At 37.7% G+C, this 6,000-nt stretch overlaps 1 long non-coding RNA gene across 1 annotated transcript in view; it reads right to left on the bottom strand.

The window, feature by feature from the left end:
• Positions 1-1,742: 1,742 nt before the first annotated feature.
• The window catches only part of LOC119620570 (uncharacterized), a 47,395-nt gene continuing 43,137 nt past the window's right edge, over positions 1,743-6,000 (bottom strand). Inside the window, exon 7 of the long non-coding RNA XR_012093955.1 lies at positions 1,743-5,404. This is a non-coding gene — a long non-coding RNA (uncharacterized lncRNA). The remainder of the gene's footprint in view (positions 5,405-6,000) is intronic.

Raw genomic sequence — 6,000 nt, 5'->3', positions numbered from 1 at the left:
AAGTTTTATATTTAATATATGAAAGAAGAATAATAGAATTAAAATGGCTCCATTTCTTGACCTCTAATTTAATCAGTTTTGCAAGTTATCATCCCTGCTGCTCCTGCTTTGGTTCAGCCAGGAAAACAGCCAATTAAGTATTATAGAAATAAACAGTTTAATGTAAGAATTAGTGCCTACATTCATGTGCATGTAAGCAAAAAAAAATGAAGGTTTGGCAGGTTTCCTTCAGAAAGTCAGAAATGCAATCACAAATGGCATCAGCTGACAACATTGATATAGGCGGGAAAGCAGCAGCTCATGAAAGAGTCCAGGCAACTTCTGTATTCAGCAGGATATGAAGTACACGCTCGTGCGAGGTCTATCATGGGGCTACATCTGGATGCTAGAATTGCAGAGAAGAACTGTGTTAAAGGTTCTGAAAGTCTCAATGTCTGGCTGCCAAAAATTGCTGACAGTGACTTCGGCTTCACTCTTATCTTTGGAACTGTGTGTGAATTTTCTTCATTTGCAAATTTTTTGAGGATTCATTTAGGGAAGAGTGTTCTAGAATATAGAGTTCCTAGTTTTAGAAAAGTGTAGTGGTTGCTGCCAAGTTGACAAAAGAATTCAAAACAGCTGCTAATATCACAAAAAGAAAGACAGCTAGAAATAATATTTGGGTAGAAAAAATATAATGTCATCTATAAATTATTCTTGAAAAAGTCTAAACGGTTCCTTAAACTTTTGTTTTTTTGTAAAAACACTTATAAATGTAACAGAAGACATCCTAAAACTCTTCACTTAAATTTATGAAATATTTTTGAGAGAATTAAACTGAGAAGCAAATAAATGTTGGTATATACCATGTTCGTGAATAGAAAAGATCAATACTCTTTGGATTCCAGTGTTCTTCAAATTGGTGTATATATTCTCTGCAACACCAATAAAAATTCCAAAATTTATTTTTATAAAATGACCAGCTGATGATAATATTTACATAAGAATGTGAAGGACCTAGCATAGACAAAGAATTCTAGAGAAAGGAAAACAAACCTGGAGGGTTTTTACTACTACAAGATTAATAAAAGTACAGTAATTCAGAGCGTGTGTTATTGACACAAGAATGAACATATAGATCAGTGGAACGGAATAGAAAGCCCAGACATAGATCCAGCCATAAACAATCAATTTAACAAAAACCAAGGCAAGAAGATAGAGAAATAGAAGTCTTTGCAGAAAATGGTGCTGGAACAACTGAATAAATACACTGAAACTGTGAATATAGACCTCTACCTTATCCCATAGACAAAAGCTAATTTGAGATCATTGTAGATGTAAACATAAAAACTAAAATTAGGCCAGGCGTGGTGACTTATGCGTGTAATCCCCGCACTTTGAGAGGCTAAGGTGGGAGGATCACTTAAGGTCAGGAGTTCAAGACCAGCCTGGGCAACATGGCAAAACCCTGTCTCTACTGAAAATAGAAAAATTAGCTGGGCATGGTGGCACGTGCCTGTATTCCCAGCTACTTAGCAGGCTGAGACAGGAGAATTGCTTGGACCCGGGAAACAGGTGGCAGTGAGCTGAGATCGTGCCACTGCACTCCAGCCTGGGCTACAGAGTGAGACTCTGTCTCAAAAGAAAGAAATACATGTTATTTCTAGAAGAAAATATAGGAGAACATTTTCATCAATTCTGGATAGTCAAAGACTTTTTAGGCAAGACTCAGAAAGCAATAACCATGATCACAGAAATTAAACTTTTGTTTCAAAAAGTTAAATTTAATTAACCATCAAAATTATAACATGCTCATCAAAGTTACTGCTAAGGAAATAAAAAGAGAAGTCATTAACTGGGATATATTCCTTATAGCACAGATATGTGACACAAGGTTTGTACCTGAAAGTTATGCAATGCATCTGTACATCTATAAAGACAATAACCTTTAAAACAATGAGCAAACTATTAGACACTTCACCAGAGAAGATATACAAATATACAATAAATATTTGCAAAGCTGTTGAAACTCATTATTTGTGAGGAATATGAGTATATTATATTTATGAATAATATACTTTAATATATAGAATTAAAGCCATCATAATTTACTACTTCATGCCCTATCCACAAAAATGGCTAAGACTGTAAATATTGGCAAAACTACATGTTAATGAACATATGAGATAACTGGAACTTCAACACGTTTCTAGTTGGAAGGTAAAATGACCTAACCACTTTAGAAAATGATGTGGCAGGCCAGGCACGGTGGCTCACTGTAATCCCAGCACTTTGGGAGGCTGAGGCGGATGTATAATGAGGCATGCCACCACCCCCAGCTATTTTTTGTATTTTTAGTAGAGATGGGGTTTCACCATTTTGGCCAGGATGATCTCGATCTCTTGACCTCGTGATCCGCCCACCTCAGTCTCCCAAAGTGCTGGGATTACAGGTGTGAGCCAACGTGCCCGGTGTAGAGCTGTTTTCTTAAAGGTGCTTTGAGGGATTAGAAGCAGAAGAAAATTTCCAAGCATAAGTTTGTAAAATACGCAAAGTAATAAAAAACCCAGAATTGTCTAAGTTGTATACCTTTCATGTATATTTTGCTCTTTTAGTCTTTATTTGTCCCTATCTGTAGACTATGGTGCCATCCAGGATTTTTTACATTTTGAGATGAAAGTGGCTTTTTTTTTTTTGGAGAGGGAGTCTTGCTCTGTTGCCCTGGCTGGAGTGCAGTGGCATGATCTCGGCTCACTGCAACCTCCACCTCCCAGGTTCAAGCGATTCCCCTGCCTCAGCCTCCCGAGTAGGTGGGACTACAGGCACATGCCACTTCGCCCAGCTAATTTTTTGTATTTCTGGTAGAGATGAGGTTTCGCCATGTTAGCCAGGATGGTCTCGATCTCCTGACCTCATGCTCTGTCCGCCTCGACCTCTCAAAGTGCTGGGATTACAGGCGTGAGCCACCATGCCTGACTCAAAAGTGGCATTTTTTAAATTAAAAAATTATGTAAATGTTGCCCTTTAAGGCCCTGCCACCTCTTTGTGGCACTTAGCATTTGCACATTGAAATCCCCTGCAGTCAAACAGTATCAGATTCCATAGATCTCATAAGTCTGATTTCCCTGTTTCCCAGGTCTTCATAGAGCTGTTTTATTGCCAAAGCTGAGATAATGAAAAATAAAAAACAAAAGTAAAAATATTTGGTTAGAAAATATTATTTGGAAAGAACAAATAACATTACATTTTTGCCTCACAAGCTGATGATGCATTACATGAGACCAGAGAAGGATTTTAGGAAATTGTAGTTTCTAGCCTAAAGAAAGATAATTTGAAAATTGTGCTTTGCTTATTTCTTTTTGTTACATTATTTGAGAATAAATGTGTTTTATTCCTAATGCATTGTGGTGAGTACAGTCAATACTGTAGGGTCTAAATTATAACAAAATACAAATAGGCTAACAAATCCATGAAATAATCATAATAATGCAGCAATGTTGCATTCACTAAGTAACCATTTATGAGATCAAGATTTTACTCTTTCATTATAGATAATGGGAATGCAGCATTGTCAGTGGAGATGTATTCCTGTAAGAAATACAAGACATAGAATAAAATATATTTGTAGAAATTCTGATATATTTGATTTTAATTATAGTCACCCATAGTTTTAATCAAGATAAAATAGATGGCAGGATATTATTTAGATTATTTAGCTTTGTCAACACAAATATAAAAGGAAAACTAATCCTCATAATTTTCCTATTTGCTCCATTATATTCGAACATTGGACAATGTTTGATACTCTGTGTCATACTCATTTTTTTAATTTTATTTAAAACTTTTAAAACTATTAAGTTATTAAATTGGTTTATAAAATATCTCAACACCATAGCAATTTATTAAATGTATCTCATGTTTCAAAATCCTTACTTTAGAAATACATCAAAATTATTTAAAATCTAACTTAATAATATGTTTCCCAAAATATGCCAGCACAAAGTAATGAATGGTTGACTCTGTAGTGAACCTAATAATGAATGATTAAATTACAAAAATTTTATCCCTAACTAGTGTCTTCAAAAGGGGCAATTTCAGTAAAAATTTTAAGTTCAAAAAATATCTTTAAAAATACAATGAAGACATGAAGCTTGAAACTTCTAAGTTAAAAAAATTGTAGAGACAACTTTTTCAGACCAGAATATATAATTGTTTCTTTTTTTTTCATTTTTATTCTCTCACAATCATAGAGAATCAGGCCAATAATAAAGTTAGAAGTTATTCAAGAATGTCAGATCTGCTTGAAATTGTTATAAGGTAGATATAAACAAATAAAATCTTTGTTTTTGTAAAGGGGGTTACAAAGGTTTTCTTTAGACCAGGAACCATTTTCCTTTTTTATTTTTTTTCTTCTTCTTTTTTAGACGGAGTTTTGCTCTTGTTGTCAGGCTGGAGTGCAGCAGTGGCAGGATCTAGGCTCACTGCAACCTCCGCCTTCTGGTTTCAAGCCATTCTCCTGCCTCAGCCTCCTGAGTAGCTGGGATTACAGGTGTCCACCACCACACCCGGCTAATTTTTGTATTTTTAGTAGAGACAGGGTTTCACCATGTTGGCCAGGCTGGTCTTGAACTCCTGACCTCGTGATCCACCTGACTTGGCCTCCCAAAGTGTTGGGATTACAGGCATGAGCCACCGCACCCGGCCACTGGGAACCATTTTCTATATATGTTCCAAATAAGCGATATTAAATGCTCAATCACTATTTCTTCAATAACAAGCCAGCACTAGTGTCAAGTGTTGGAAATAAAAACATTAAAATTATTTCAATTATTCATCTTGAAATAAAATTTAAAGAGCTATCTTTTTTGTTGTGGTGATTCTTCATCAGGTATGCATGGATGATAGGGCATAAATGTCCAACGTAAAACATTCCAGACTAAAGACGGGGTCCTCATCACACAGTCGTGAAATATTAGGCTCACAGACACTTCGAAGGGTGAGAAAAGTGGAATTTATTAAGCAAAAAGGATAAAGGGGAACCAGGGACCCTCAGCAGTGTGAGAGTCATGCTAGCATCGGCTTCCTGCCTCACAGATTGAATTCCAGGTTCCACCCAGGCAGGAAAGGGGCCAGGCTCCCCACTATAAACACAGCGAATTTCCCGGGGCTCCACCCCAGTGCACACTTCTCCCATTGTGCAGGCCAGTTGGAGGTTCTCTGATGACCCCTTTATACTCAGCTGCCTCATTCCTCCCTCTAAAGAAGCACATCTAACTGCCATTAGAATAAGGATACTGCTTCCATCTGTCAGGGGCAGTTTTGGGAAAACAGCACTCAGAGTCCCCTCAGAGGCCTATCTAAGGGTCCCTGGGAGAAGGGGCCATTGTCCAAGGCTCCAGCTGCATGTACATCCAAAGTTTGATGGCTGAAGGTGAGAAAAGACATAGCACGTTATTAGAAAACATGTATCAAAACAAAATAAGCCAAGCACAGTGACTCACACCTGTAATCCCAGCACTTTGGGAGGCTGCAGCAGGTGGATCATGAGGTCAAGAGATTGAGACCATCCTGGCCAACATGGTGAAAACAAACAAAACAAAACAAGAGGAGGGGTAAGGACAGTTCAAAAGTCCCTTTTACCAGTTTGCACAGGGAGAGGGAGGCCAAAAGCTCAACTGGTAAAAAACTTGACCCTTTGGCCAGCATGTTGGGCTTCTGGTTCCCTTCACCTAAGCCCAGTCCTAAGCCAACCAGTTTAAGGTTTGGGAAATCAACTTTTCTCAGTTTGGAGGATGCAACTGAGGAAAATGTCCCACAGTATGGAGACACAATTACCTATCTGTGAAGAGGACACAGAAGGAGAAAGGAAAAGATGTTTTTTCAAAGGAGTCCCAGGGGTTCAGGATACATTTGAAAGGGGTATAGACTGAAGATTAATGGCTACCCATCTAGAAAGAGGGGAGCAGGCACACCTGGTTCCCTTCTTTTCCTAGTAGATATGCCCAGGGTACATGAGGGAGA

The sequence above is a fragment of the Chlorocebus sabaeus genome, chromosome 9 (assembly GCF_047675955.1).
Source record: "Chlorocebus sabaeus isolate Y175 chromosome 9, mChlSab1.0.hap1, whole genome shotgun sequence".
NCBI lineage: Eukaryota > Metazoa > Chordata > Mammalia > Primates > Cercopithecidae > Chlorocebus > Chlorocebus sabaeus.
Note: the sequence above shows the minus strand (reverse complement) of the source record. Positions and strands in the feature narration are given on the sequence as shown.